Source organism: Hakea prostrata, chromosome 8 (assembly GCF_041222555.1).
Source record: "Hakea prostrata isolate BN-2017 chromosome 8, UWA_Hpros_2, whole genome shotgun sequence".
NCBI classification, from domain to species: domain Eukaryota; kingdom Viridiplantae; phylum Streptophyta; class Magnoliopsida; order Proteales; family Proteaceae; genus Hakea; species Hakea prostrata.
In genome coordinates, this window is record NC_142607.1 from 51,209,369 (window position 1) to 51,225,526 (window position 16,158).

General features: G+C 40.6%; 1 pseudogene; it reads right to left on the reverse strand.

Annotated features, from left to right (window-relative positions):
* Positions 1–11,444: 11,444 nt before the first annotated feature.
* Positions 11,445–12,690, reverse strand: LOC149008477 (putative F-box protein At5g55150; annotated as a pseudogene).
* Positions 12,691–16,158: the final 3,468 nt, after the last annotated feature.

The window sequence follows — 16,158 nt, forward strand, 5'->3', positions numbered from 1 at the left end:
GTCCTCTCACGGGTTGGTTACCGGTCTTGAGCGCCCATGAATCCCCATTGCTACCACGGGTCGTTCGGTCTCAATACCCCTCCGATTAGGGTCCGACATAACAGACATCCTAGCCAAACACTACTAGACAATCCTAGATATGTCATCCAACAGTTTAGGAAGGTGTCCAGAGGGCATCTCCGGAAACATCCCATAATATTCCCGTAGTAGTCCAAGGACAGAAGTGTCAAAAGGACACCTCTCCTTTCCAAACCATACTTAAGCATACACATGCATCAATTCATATCATCACATATATGGTAACTTCATATATGGAAAGAAATCAATAAATACAATCACTTGTATATAATCGGTAAGTAAATCATACATGAATCAATTCAACATGAATAAATAATGCTACCGTAATCAAAGTTATGCAACAGTAGTATATCATTGTAAGAATCTAATTTAGGAATCATATCTATGATATTCAAATATAGAAACTAGATTCATGCTATCTATGTAATTAAGGAAATAACCATCCTTACCTTTTATAACTCGCAAAGGAATCCTAAGAAGTCAAGTAAGATCTTGGCAAACTTGAGAAGAAAGTCCTAAACAAGTATATACAACATATTAGGAAAGATCCCTAACAGAAAAGATATCAAAACATCCGAAACATGTACCAAATCTGGAGTTGCTGTACTCATTGGTCGAGTGGATTGGTCGAGTGGTCCAACGACCAATCAACGACCAATGCAGACAAAAGAGCCTATAAAATCAGAGTTTTAAGATATGAAATCCGAATTTGGTGGTTCAAAAGGGTACTAATCAAGGGGTAGACTACATCAGTAGTATTCTAACAAATAGGGGACCTCAAAACACTAATCAAATCAAGGTATCAAGATCCAAATTAGGAAACAAAAAGTTACCATAATTAAATCAACCATGGATCTTGATGAATTTGAAATAGAAAACAAAGACAAGAACAATAGGAGGATGGATCATTGCTTTCGGTAATGAAAACATGAAAACATAGATAGATCTTCATGGAATAAGGCTTAGAAGCATAAATCTAAATAAGGAAATAAAACCTACCATATATGTAACTACCATGCATCATGAAGAACACATAGTATGGTAGAAGAGAACAACTAGAAATCTATAGATTATGGATCATGGAAAGAAACACAGTAATTAACTACTAACATGATCAACATAGAAGATCCAAAGAGATCGGAATTCAGATTAGAAGTTTAACAGAGATTAAATCATGGTTTGATCATGATTCCTTCAAAAGCTTGCAATGATCATGGTTAAGATCATTGTTCTAGCCTCAAATCCTTAGGATGATCATGAGAACATGTTCAGAGATGTTTGCAACAGAGAATGCAGCATCTCTTCTACTGTCTCAACCCAAAAAGGAAAAAAAAAAAAAAAAAAAGAGGGGGGGGAAGAAGGGGGGGGAGGGTTTTTTTTTAAAAAAAAAGAGGGTTTTGACGAAGATCCGTCAAGAAAACACCAAGGATGCAAGAGAGATGACTTGCAGAGGTCTTTGGTCTGCTCCAGAGGGTTTGGAGGCAGCAAATACGAAGTGGACTCGAGATTGGACTTAAATAGAGCAAGAACAACCTAATTGCCAAAGACAAGCACTCATTGGTCGAGTGGATTGGTCGATCGGCCCATCGACCAATCAATCGACCAATGCCGACAAAGAAGACCAAAACAGGGAATTGAAGGTCCAGATCAAATCCAATCCTAAAGGGGTTTTGCACACAAGTCAAGTGACTTACCTAATAGGTAGAAATGCCTTCAAACCAAGATAGAGAGCACTCCAAGTCCATCAACTAATTAGATCTTCATCAGGATTCAGTTTCCATAAATAGAACCTCATCATCAACCTTCATGGATTCAAAGCCGTACACCAAGTCCTCTCTCGGGATGGCCCAAAAAAAACACCCTTCCCTTCCTTCCCCCTCCGCCCCCCAAAAAAAAAAAGTTTCCGGGTCAAGGTTAGGGCTGGGTTTTACACAAAGCTTCTTGGGTCGAAGAACTATATAATGTACTGTGGGCTTATAGAACTACGGTTCGAACACCTACAGGAGAAACTCCATTCAGGTTGGCATATGGATCCGAAGCATTGGCACCGGTGGAGATAATGGCGGGGACGTTACGGGATCGTGAGTTCGAGGAAAAGGCAAATGAACAAGGACTGCTTGATAGTCTTGATTTGTTGGACGAAGTTCGGGCAAAGGCAATAGCACGAACTCAACATTATCAAAGAAGGATAGCGTCTCATTATAATACTCGAGTGAAGAATCGTTTGCGGTACTTAGCCGGAGATTTGGTGTTGAGAAACACCCTAGCTTCCGACCCGCGTCACCAAAGAAAGTTGGACCCTTCCTGGGAAGGACCTTATATGGTTGTGAAACCGGTCGGTTCAGGAGCTTACAAGCTGAAGAACATTGATTCCCGTAAAAGAATTGGATCTTTCGTGGAATGCTAGGCATCTCAAAAAGTTTTATCCTTGAAGATGATTTCAATTTTGTTCGTGATGTAATCATTTTCAACTCAATCAATGCAATTTTTGGTTTTCAACAAACTATCTTTTGATTGGGGGGCATCATACACCACATTCAAGAACACATTCAAGAACAAGATCCAACTATAAGGCATCGGATGAAAATTCGTGTGGGTCCTTCAACACTTCAACACTTATGGAAAATCTTTCGAACTTTCTTAAGTCGGGGCATCGGATGAAAATCCGAGTGAGTTCCTTTTGCAAGGCGTCGGTTTAATACCCGAGTGAGTTCCTTCGAGACTTATTGAATTTTTGAATTATCCTTAAGTATAAGGCATCGGTTTAAAACCCGAGTGAGTTCCTTCTCAGACTTATTGTATTTCTCCGGAAATCCTTAAGTATAAGGCATCGGTTTAAAACCCGAGTGAGTTCCTTCTCAGACTTATTGTATTTCTCCGGAAATCCTTAAGTATAAGGCATCGGTTTAAAACCCGAGTGAGTTCCTTCTCAGACTTATTGTATTTCTCCGGAAATCCTTAAGTGTAGGCATTGTTTCAGACAACTAAGACCTAATGCAACGGCGATTCAAGTGGCTAGCAAAGTTCAAGATATAGTAATTTCTTATTTCTTCGAAGATCCGAAGAGGCCAAGATCAAAACAATTACAAGAGCTGGATATAATCTCGATCAAAGAAGAAAGTCATTACAGGTGACTGTTAACAAGTTATACAAGATCGACGCGACTTTGCTAGAACAAACATATGAGTCAACCATTGGTGGGGAAAAGAAGAAATGAGGATTACAAAAATATTTCAATATTCATAAAATCCTCTGCAATTTCATACTCTTTGCCCAGCTTGTCCAGGAGAAGAATGGTCCTCGACCAAACTCGCATTCGGCACAAGCTCGTCATAATTGACTTCTTCCAGCGGAGAATAAACAGGAGAATCTTCCAGATATTGCATAATATCTGGATCGGAAGGTGGAGGATCAATCTTATCCTTGGTCCAGTCGGGAGGAGGAATACCCAGGTTGGTAAATACTTCAGGATGGCAAACAGCATTGTAGGGAGTCGTATCAAAATGAGGATCTTTCCTTAATATTGATTCCCATACTTCGTTCTCACCATCCCGGTACGCTTGCAAGTTATAAGCATTCAGCATATCAACAAAAGGCTTACTGTGTAAATACTTGAAGACGCAGGCTCTGCGAACATCAGTTGGAAGGATTCGGGCAAAGGAATGACAACTTGCCTTTCGGGTAATGTTTCGATCCTTTAGCTCCCGACTTTCCAACTGTCCGTTCCAGCCGCCGGATCTTCTCCCCGGCATCATCCAAATCCGACCGAAGACGACCAATCATCGAATTCTTTTCTCCCCGCCACCTCCCAAGCTAGATTCCGAAGGCGAGCAATCTCAACATCTTTAGCTTCGGAGATTCCCCTGAAGCCTAGAAACTTCATTGCTCAACCTCATCGAGTCTAGTAACCGCTTCCACTTGGTTGTGGAAGTTACAAGAAGACTCCTGCAAACAACTTTCGAGTTAGCGAGGAGCGAGAAAAGTAATTTTACAAAATCGAGAGGATAATGAAGAAAGACTTACATCACCAAGTGACTTCGTAAAGACTTCATCCGGAAGTTTGGAAAGAACTCTGCGCTCTCGAAGTCATTCGAGCAGCGAAGACACCATTCCAACGCTTTGTCAAACTCGTTTGACACTAATTCAAGCGAAGGATGAGAAAGATGAGCTACATCAAGAGAAGGATGAGCTGCATCACTTGTCAACCGACGGCGCTTCTTGCTGGTGGCAAAATCCTCCAACTCGAAGGAGAGGAGGAGGATGCCAAACAAGCACTAGAGTTAGAAATAGGAGCAGCACCTGCTGGGCCACACCTTCATCGACGCCAACATAGTTGCCTCGGATGCCCGAAGAGTCTCCTTCGGGGTGCACCGACAGGCTCACCAACAAGCTCACCAACGAGGATTGCCGCCAGCACCATCGGCAGCGGAGTGATCAAGATCTTCCGGGAAAGACAAGCGGTCACTTCGGGCAAAGAAGGCGCGAGGACGGCATCAACGAAGCTGCAGGAATCGACTTGAAGATTCACCGCCAGCGATCGCCTTACGCTTGGAGGATTCACCAGCTGAAACCACCGCACCGGCCCCAATCACCACCGACGGAACGCTATTCTTGCGAGATTTTGCTCCGATAAAGTCCGGGTTGATCTTGGGAGCCACTATAAAAAAAAAAAAAAAAGTCGTATCAGTACAGAAATAAACGACAGCATCAATGGGGAAACCCTAGTTTTCTAAAGCATCCGACGGACCAACAAACTAAACCCCAAGTATAACTACTGTGCAGTTTACTTTGAGGAGAAGAGGGGAAAGAGATGAGAAATCAAAAAACTCACTTGTTCGAAAATGGATAGAGTCTGTCGTCGAAGTACGAGGAATACGGAGGCGAGCCGAAGGACGAAAGGTTGCTTTGGCACTTTAGCAAATCTATCTTGCGAAGTCGGGATAGATGGAGAGTACCCACGAAGGCTTTAAATAGCCTCGGGTATAAGACGACGGTTGAAGGCTAAGGACAACCGACGACCCGATCGAAACGACGCTTCGAAATCCGCAAAAAGCAAGATCAACGGTCGAAGGGATGCCACATGGAAACATGTGGAAACGAGCACCTGATGCAGAGAAACCTCCAATCGTCGCACTGCCATTAAAATAATGGAGGTATTTCCGATTCATTGGAAACGAGTGAATGGTACACAAAAGCGGGAAAACGTTTGAACTTCGCGAGAAGGGAAACGTGCGGACTTTGCAATAAATGAAGAAGTGGGGAAGATTAACGCATCTTCCCGAAACGCATCTTCACAATATTTCTACAAGATCATTATTCGGCGAGGAATGAAGAGTTAAGTGATAAGTTTTATCATTAATACTTTGATATTCAAGGCAATACTTCGGCAAGAGATGGGGAAATTTTGAGATCAACATGAATAAAGAAATGTCTATTCATTAAAATGAGGGTACATCTTTACAAAGGAACAACACCCTAAGCCTTTTCTTCATTGTTGCCCGAGGGACCCCGGGTCGGGATGACTTTTCTCAGGATCCTGAGAAGAGCCTTCCTCAAGAATGTCATCGGCTGAATCCTCTACAGCAACAACTTGAGACTCGGCTTGTGATTTCTCCTCTGGAAGTGCCGGCTCATCATCTAGATATGCCTCATATTGAGGGTCAGCTGGAAAAGGATCATCTACTCCCTGGGCCCAGTCTGGGAGATCCATACCAACTTTCCCGAAGACCTCCGGGTGGCATACCTCACGAAAAGGAGCAGTGTCGAAGTCAGGGATCGTTCCAAGGATCTGCTCCCAAACGTCGTTCTGCCCCATGCGATAAGCCTGAATGTTGTAGAAACCTAGCAATTCGGAGAAAGGTACGCTGTTCAGGTATTTCCGAATGCACTCCTTCCGAAGGTTTGGCTTTATATGCTCAGGCTTGCTAGGGATTGCCAACTTCAGATGTTCTTCGAGATCCCTACTCTTAATTTCAAGGCTGTCACCAAACAACGTGGCAGCTGCCTTTTGCTTCCTGGCCTCACGCTCGGCAGCAGAGACACGAATTCTTGAAGCTTCAAGGGCTTCCTTGAGGGAGGTCACTTCTTCCTCATGCTTTTTCTGCAGCTCCACAAGTAGCTGCAGCACGAATGGTCTATTTCGGAATTGGCCTTGGCCAATTTCTCTTCACAAGTTTGCAGCGGGGAGTCAGGTGCGACCAACACGGCTCAATGCTTCCATGTGTTGATAAAAACTCAACACAGCATTCCTGGGAAGATGGAAGACATCAGAAGAAGTCATAAGAAATTATGAAAACATAAATAAGCAAGAAGACCGTTACCTTGTACATTGACTCAAAAGGGAGGTGTCATCCAGGGTTTCAAACTCCTGACGATCAGAAGGAGCAAGACTGAGAGAGCTCCACTCTGCAGCTTTCTCAAGATCCCGAGTGACCCTGTCGGTCATCTTCAGGGTCCACTGGGGGAGGAAGACTTCCTCACCATCCGTCGAAGCTTTGGATTTTTTGTTGGAGGGAGCATCCATTGTGTCATGCCTCCTCTTGGTTCGGACGGAGGAGGAGACGGTGGCCCTCTCCACCATTGGTTTCTTCCCTTTACCCGAAGCATCAGCTGCATGCCTGATATTCCTGATACCCCTGTAAGAGGGGTCGGGAGAGGGAAGAGAAGCCTCTTGATCTACAGTCAAGACCCTGGGCGATCGTTGCTCGGCTGTCACAACGGCTCTAGCGGCCTTCACCCGCAGCTTTGCGGGGTTCGTTACGGGGGAGGCACCGCAAAGAAGAAGGACAAGAATCGAATTCAAGACATATCACTTCAGTCAAATCAAAGGATGATGGTTAGAAGCTCACAATGAGCCAAGCCCCGATCTTCGAAGGATGGAGTTATACTCCATTTCATATCCATGTATCTCTTGATACCACGGAATGGATTTGATCTTCCTGATGGCCGCCTCGTCTTCTTTGGATAAGGGAAGGCCTCGGTTACTTTCGGACGAAGAAGTAAACCTTCTCCAGGTGGTCGGGAAGTTAAGATCTGATGGAGGCGCTCGACGGAAAAAAATATCGTTCGCGCCATCTTTTGTGGTTAGAAGGGCAAGTTCCTTTGGCAAGGATGCTGCCCCTCCAATCAAGTTCAGCCCTATTGCGTTTGGAAAGAACGACCCATCCGGGAGGATGGGAGATTGAAAGAACATGAAAATGTACAAAAAGAGAAAGAGATGGCGTGATGCCAAGCTCAAAACACAAGCCCAAGAAGCCGACGATGAGACGCCAGCTATTGGGGAGGAGCATTCCGGGACAAATGTTCCAATGATTCAAAACTGCCGGAAAATAAAGGATTAAAAAAGGGAAAGCGAACCCCGCTTTCCGGTGTATCTATGTACGAGAGAAAATTCACCCGAAAGGGATGAATCAACCCTCTCATCAGGGTGGGGAGCCCTAACCTGATATGAGGAAGGAAGGTCAAAATCTTGGACAGCGGAAAGAAGAGTTTCTCCATTATAAATGGAGGGAACAGAGCTAGGCCCACATTGGACCCGGAGGTCTGAGGTTGCCTAGAGGAATCAACGATCTTGAAAGATCCAGACTCGACAAGGACAGGAGAAGTTTCGGTTTTTCTTTCAAAACCTTTTTGAGAAACTTCAGCGAACTCCTGCCAGAGGACGGTTAGGGTTTTGTTATCACTATCCGACTGCTCGGGAGTAGGAGAAGCAAAGGCATCACTGCTATCACCAACATGGGGTACTAAAGAAGCCCTATCGTCCGCCATTACTTGTTTCAGTAAACTACAAAAAGAAAAGACCAGTAAACTTACTGATTCAGTGAGACGGAAGCTTGAGAGCAGGAAGGCGCGAAGCAGACGACAAAGGTTCAAATTCCAAATAGGAAGAATGAAACCTACGAAGACAACGAACCGCTTTTAAAACTCCCGCACGAGTGTTCGGGAATCTGAACAATCGAGATTGATTCAAAATTGACGATCAAGATTCAAAGACGTTTTGAAAGTTTGAACTCACGAATCCGAAATAGGCGTTCGGAAACCGTCGCTTGGATGACGTGAGCCACGACAGATCAATTGCAACAAAGACATGTGGCCTTACACTCACAACGCTCGAGGAAAAGTGACCACCGCATTAAATGTGATATGACATTTAATGAAGCACGCAGAGATCATCACCTAACGACGAACCCAGTTAAAAACCAAGCCCTCGGGATCAACCGAACGCTTGGTCTGGGGGGCTCGTGATATGGAGAGTTTATGATCAGACCGGGTTCATACCTGGTCCGACCCCCGACCCCGGTCGAGACGGAGAAAACCGAATCGCTCTCGAGCGAACCGGATCCAGAAGATGGCTTGCTGAAGAAGAAAGATTACTTTGCTGCAAGCGTGCCCTAATCTTACTTATGGATTAGGGTAATCACCCTGATGACAGCAGACTCAAACTGACGGCTGCGGATAACCATCATCAAAGGGATAACTATCGCATAACCTAACGGTTATCTCAGGAGTCCTCTACTAGCCCAAACTAGTAGAAGTCTATCGCTCAACGGATCTTACTAATGAGATCCAACGACTACCCGAAGAAGGCTCAAGTGCATCCAACGAAGGAGATTCGAAGGTACACTCTATATAAACCTCACTACCATACAAGGTGAGGGACGGATCAATCGATCAAGGAGAATACTATCTGAGACTCAGGTTCAGATACATACTGATAGATCTAAACTATCAGCGTCCTGCTATCTAGATCACCTTTCTCGTTTCTTCATTCATTAGCTCTGTGCTTCTAGCAGAGCCGTTTGTGATTAAGTTCATCAATTGACTTAGCCTTCGGAGGTGGACTCCCGACCCCAGCGGTCGGGCCACATCTGACGCTTTCGTTTTGCAGGACATCACGTGGAGATCCAAGGGCTGAGCAGATTTTGGACGCATCAATATGATAATCTATGTACTCAAGAGCTTAAAGATAACCATCTACATGCAAAAGGGGAATAAACAGAAATATGTATAAACATGATTAAATTTGCTGGAATAAGTTTTAAAAAAATCTAAAATAATATAAAGATGGTAAGGAAATTCATATTTAATTTCTTACAATGTAGAAAGTTCATTGATGTTCTTTCTCAATTCTGTGTTTCTCCAAATTAGCAGAAGTTGAAAAAAAATATTATTGCATGTATTGCACATATGCTTCATAGTACGATGAGACTAATTATGTGGCTTTTAAAACCATTTTCTTTATCAAAAGTCTTATTGCAATTGATACATGGTTTCTTGTCGTTGGGTTTAGGGTTTTCCATGACGATTTTAAAAAAATCAAACACAAAAAGATTACGATTAAAGTTGATGATATTATCCTAATAAATAATATGAAATAGAAAATTAGAGTTCAACTTGGATGAATTTAGGAGTTCACATATCTTACATGCATTTGGAATTAAATAAAAATCAAGTTCAACTTGTCAATGCAGGGTTGGTAGAGTGATAAAATCCATACTTCTCAGTGGAGAGGTCATGGGTTTAACCTTTGCGGACGACAAAGCTCCCCCCTAAGGATGTAATCGAGGTGCACGGAAGCTAGCCCGGATGATCCTCAGATACAAGAGAAGAAGAAGAAAAAAAAAAAAAAAAAAACTAAAAACTAACTAACTATAGGTCTCCTTAATTCAATTTAGGCCCAATTCATTCTTGTCTTGACCAAAACTTAGGCCTAAACCTCAGTTGTGGCCCAGTCCATGGGCTGAAAATCCAAATGCAAAGCCAACATGAGTCTAAGAAAGCACCTCTTAAAGTGAATCTCTACCTCCAATCTGGGGTGCACATAATTCCCTCCAGTCTTATACTAGAATTGATGCTGTCTTTGAAGCTTTTGGGAGGAAGAGATATTCTACATGGTGAAGCACCTTCAACGACAAAGTATAACTTAAAGGTAACCCCAAGAAGTAAATCAACAATAATTTATTGGGTAAACCTTCGCTTTTATTATTATTATTTTTTGTGTGTGGTTCTTCTCTCTTTAGTTAATTTCACTTCAACAACTTTGGATTCGATCAGTTCCAAAGTTACTATAGTACCTTGCTGGAATATAAAGAATAACTTTAATTTCAAACCCTAATTTTGTTACTATTAGAGCCTTCATACTCGAAACTCAAAAATGTTACAAGTAAATGTAAAACATAAAGGGGAGAAAAAATGTATAAACACAAGACAAAGGATCGATTTACCAAAACTTAGGCCTAAACCTCAGTTGTGGCCCAGTCCATGGGCTGCAAATCCAAATGCAAAGCCAACATGAGCCTAAGAAATCACCTCTTAAAGTGAATCTCTACCTCTAGTGTTGGGTGCACATAATTCCCTCCATCCTTATACCGGAATTAATGCTGCCTTTGAAGCTTTTGGGAGGAAGAGATATTCTATATGGAGAAGCACCTTCAACAACAAAGTATAGCTTAAACGTAACCCCAAGAAGTAAATCAACAATAATTTATTGGGTAAACCTTCAATTTATTATTATTATTTTGTGTGTGTGTGGTTCTTCTCTCTTTAGTTTATTTTCACTTCTAACAACTTCGAATTCGATCAGTTCCAAAGTTACTATAGTCCCTTGCTGGAATATAAAGAATCACTTTAATTTCAAATCCTAATTTTGTTACTATTAGAGCCTTCATACTCGAAACTCAAAAATGTTACAAGTAAATGTAAAACATAAAGGGGGGGGGGGGGAATGTATAAACACAAGACAAAGGATATAATTCATGTGGCTCATTCAAAAGACTACATCAATGGCTAGTCTATTTAATGGTTTCATTAGAAAGAAGATGAAAGTACAATCCTACAATAGCTATCTATTTAAAACAAACATAAAAAAAATTAAAAAAATAAAAAACTAAATATAGTGGTTTGGTCTCCTTCACGTTTTGGCCGAGGAATTTGCGTATATTGAAGTTGAACATGATTGTATGCAACTAATAAAATGAATGCAAAATGGATCCGATCCCTTTTTCTAAATACCTTGGACTTGTTTGGGTTCTTGTATGATCTAGTGCTTACTAGGGCCAACTTTGTGGTCACCTCAGAAATTTCTGGGCGATGCACCAAAGACACCATTGAGCTTAATTATGACTGAATAATGTTGACAACTTTATACATAATTTTAAGAAACCAAAAAACATCTCGTCGTTCACATCGAATAAGAAGCCGCAGCCAATTAACATGTCAAAAAATCTTACCAACAAAAAGAAAAATAAGAAAAAAAATGTTACATAATAGGATACTCACCCTCAAAACCACACATGGTTCTTGGCCTGTGAATTTCGGTCAAAACCCTGAAAACCAAACATTCCTCATCAAAAATCTACTAAAACTATTTAATTAATATCAAATAATTTTGATATAAAGTTGATGGTGGCACTTCCAAAAGGTTCCGGTGTAAACCAGAAGAACGAGTAGTCAAAATAGGAGGGGGTGACTGGAGAAATGATTCTACACGCCGGCTCTCTAAGTTAAATAACCCTGCGTCATGATAACCATAATCATGGGGTTCATATGGTCCATAATCAAAATCTTGATTAAAATAAATGGAGTTCCCCTTGTATCCTGGAAACAATTCTTTGGTAGGAAGTGAAATTGAGCTACTATTTCCCAGAAACGAAGTGTTGTCACCAATGCCTTCTGTTCGTATCCACCCACGCTTGCTCTCGTTCATTTTGTAAACCCAAAACTTAATAGTTTGGAATACGAATGGTGGGTGGACGATGATATCTCTGTAATATTCATCATCGAAATGGCCGAGTTCTGTGTCATCTTCATATAAGAGGTGCCTTGAAACTAACAATATTTCCCCTAGTACTTCAACCAAATAAAACATGTCACCGTCATCATCAGCTGGTTTGTGAGTGATTTCCCTCTCAATTGGGGGTTCAGAACTAAAATCATAAGTTAAAATAGGTCCATGGTTGCTAACAACATACAGTAAACCCTCGTAGAATATAGCATCTTCAAAATGACCGCAGGTTGTCGAAACTATGGTAGTCCACCTGTTAGCTCCTGGCTTATGATAAGCCAACCATTTTTGATTAGTGACTATGACTACCACGACATAGTCTGATGTTCTGCAAGGATTCGAAGATAGAACCACCTTATGGATGTAATGTCTGGGTGTATCGGTTGGAGGTTCAGGTTGGAATCCATAAATTGAATCAGGAAAGGAGAAGTTGAAAAGGGAAGGAAGCTGGATATCGAGTTTAGAGACTGGATTGAATAGCTGAACCTCTCCGGTGAACCCATTCGCTGTCAGTAGCCAGCCTTGAGAAGACCCACAACACCACTTCTGATGAATCTCTGGCATTTGAAGCGCCGTAACCTTACGACTTGAGATATTAAAGAATGGTTGGGTTTGAGTGGTGTCGTCGTGGCTACTGCTATTGCTATTGCTGGGGGAAGCATAAAAAATGGAGGTAGACAACGATAATTACTTATTGTATTAATTGACGACTGCCATGAAGAACACACAGAAGCAAATCGAATGTGTTCAGAAAGATTGGTCAGTCGATCAAGGATGAGCTCGCTGAGTTCAGGTAGAAGTTCAGACCAATCAACAGTAGAAGAAGTCATTTAATTATAAGGTAGGCGCCAATCTACCTCAACTTCAGCCTGTGCAGCAAAAAGAAAGCAATATATGAAATCGTGACCGACGTGGTTGAATATAAGGTATTAAACGAGGAAAGATTTATGTAACTAACTTTCTTGTTGGATTTTGTTTTAAAAAATATATAATATAATATAATATAGGGATAATTACTAGTGTCCCCCTGTACTCTAGCTTAATTACTAATTTATCCCCTATACTTTTTGAAATTACTAATTCAACCTTCAACTTTGCTTGTAATTACTATTGTCCCCCTACTGTTAAACTCCGATAGTTAAATGATGATATGGCATATTTTATTTATTTTAAAATCCCAAATTAACCCTATAGTCTTATATTATTTATTTATACTTTATATTAAATTATATTACTGTCCTGAGTAATTAAGAAAAACTTAAACCTAATTAAACAATCTCTTTTTCTAGTCAAAAGAAAGAGAGAAAATCAAGGGATACTCATTTTCAAATTTCAAAATGTACTTTTCAATTTGGTAATTAAAAAATAGTAATTCTTAATTTTTTGTGTTATTTTTAATTTTTTTATTTACTTTTTAGTTTAATGTTATCAGTTTAAGAAGTTTCTACTTCCAATAGATTATTATTTATTGTCTAATTTGACGTTAGCTATTTTTAAGAAGTCCTACTACCAATAGGGTGCTTTTTTTTTAAAAAAAAATTCAAAATGATAAAAATACACATGTAAAATTATTTCATATGATTTTTTTCTAAATGAGAATAATATTTTATTTGGCATTCTTAATTATAAAAGGAAAAATAGACATTAAACATTCAACCTTAACGTTAGCTTAACACTGTTAGAATTAAGGGGGGCAACAGTAATTTCATAAAGAGTAGGGTTCTTTTAGTAATAAAGCTATAATATAAGGGGGCAACAGTAATTATCCCTATAATATATTATTTAGATAAGTTTCAAAATCATTAAAACTCTATCTCCCTAGTTTTGTTTTAGGACTCTTGTTTCTATAGGACTCTTCTGGATGTATATTAGGTGATTTAGATTACCATATGCGTTTAGTCCCACATCGGATGGAGCTAATGATTATATGATTATATAATCGTATATAGCTCCTAAGTGGGGTGTATGCTGGTAGAGAGCTATGTGTGGATCACGCGTATGCAACGAGCTGGACCAAGTCGGGCATTGTTGCGGTAGTGGTCCGTAGACCCTAGTCTAACCAAGCCATGGGGCACCTTAATATTATATAAATAATATTAAATTGTCTATGATGGGACTTGGGTCGTGGGTGATGGATCTAGAAAGCGGGTCATGGATCTAAAAAAAAACCCGGCTTTGGGTTTTGCAGTAGAGAGGTGACTGATCATACAGTCACAACTCTCTGCACATGACCTTACGTACATATGCAGCCCTCTGAAGGTGTCCATACGGGTCAGTAAATAGAGGTTAAGCTCTGAACAAGAGGCCATTCCGTTTTTTGTGAAAAACAGAATTTTGAAAATCTAGTGTTAGAAAATTCCTTCTTTTGTTTTCTTCATTCGGTGCTGTGTATTACCTTCGGATCTCCTTTGCAAGTAGACTCCGTTGGAGTGCTGCCTTCGGATCTAAGAGTTGTTGTATCTTGGAGGTAAGAACGTCAAGGTCAAACCCAGCAGCATAAAGGGGGCGTTCAAATACCTTAAGGAAAAGTACAGTTCGTACACCTCAACTCACTCTGTGAAAGTTCGTGCTGTTTTTCCTTTCGCTCATTCTACTACATTCGGGTAAGTGACTCTGACATAAAGAATAGTTTATATATTTGTTTCTTCTTGATTCTGTAATTGGCCTGTCTGTACTATGCCTCTGGTCTATTGGTTCTAACATTTCTTCCCCAGCCACTCCTTCGGCAATGGAAACCTAGCCCTTGTTGAAGATCATAAACCATCGTAATCCAGTGATTGATAGGTGGCAACGGAGGGCTATGGAGGATGGCGAGATATGCAGACGAATTTAAACAACAAAAATTACTGCTGAAGACGGGAAATTAATGGCTCTCTCTTGATCTTTAATAGAGATAGGGACTACGAGAGATTAAAAAGAAAAATTAATTTGGATATCAGATAGAAGAATCGAGCGGAAAGAAAAGGCAAGGATATTACCTCCCTGTGCAATTTGATAAGGAAGCTAGGGTATACGTACACTGTGCATCGACGCACAGCTTTCGATCTCCCTCTCCCGGTGAGGTCGATAGGGTGAGCCTCAGATGAACTCAACTTAAAAAAGAAAGACGGATATGATCCACAGACATGTTCCTCGTGGTATATAAAAGGAGTTAGAAAGAGGAAGTTTGAGTTGGAGTAGGCCACAGACTCTTGAGAAAAAGAAGGAAACACGGACTTCGTCGTCGTCTTCTAATAAACCAACTCCACTTGATCTCATTCAATCTACAATTTTTTTTGCAGTCTTTAATTAGTTTTTTTTTTTTTTTTTTTTTTTTTTTTTTTTCATCCTCAAGGGTCGAACCCAAGACCTTTCCACTAAGAAGCATGTATCTTTACCACTCAACCAACCCTGCATGGGCAAAGTCTTTAATTAGTATTGATATTCGTAAGAGGCTTGGATTCGAATCCGACCATTTACAACTCATTAGGTGAATCTGGACAGCATCCTGTACAGATGATATTTATACGGCTGAAAATACAAGGATTTTGCTTGAGTCCTGCCCATTTAATGCGCAGGACAATCAAGCAAGCCGTCTGATCTTGCCAGGCAAGATCATGACTGTTGCTCATTTTTTAACATAAAAAATCCAAATATGCTATTGGATCGGAGGTTCTTTAGACGGTCGACCAAACCGAGCGGTCCATGGCTACGAACCGTTGGACCGTTTAGATGTTTTTAAAATTGATTTTTCTTTTATACATTTTCAAATATCGTTTGAAAAACACAAAACCAAATGGATCACTCTCATTTCGATCATTTCAAATTTGAAGCAAAATCAATTTTGGGAAAGAAGAAGCATTGAGCAAAAGAAGAAGAAGAAGAAGAAGCTTGAAGAAAGGAATCGATTGCAGAAGAATACTTGTTCAAGGACCGCTCTCATTTCGATCATTTCAAATATGAAGCAAAATCGATTTTGGGGAAGAAGAAGCTCTGAGTAGAAGAAGAAGAAGAAGAAGAAGCTTGAAGAAAGGAATCGATTGAAGAAGAATACGTGTTCAAGGACCGCTCTCATTTCAAATCTGAAGCAATATTGATTTTGGGGAAGAAGAAGCTTTGAGCAGAAGAAGAAGAAGCTTGAAGAAAGGAACGCAGAAGAAGAATACATGTTCAGGTAACGTTTGAAAAACACTGAATGTAGTAGAAGAAAACATGTTCAAGTAACGATTGAAAAATACAAAACCAAATTTCTATTCTCTAAAGCAGAAGAAGAAGCTTGAAGATCATTTATGTTTTGAATTTTTGGCATAGGGTTGAAA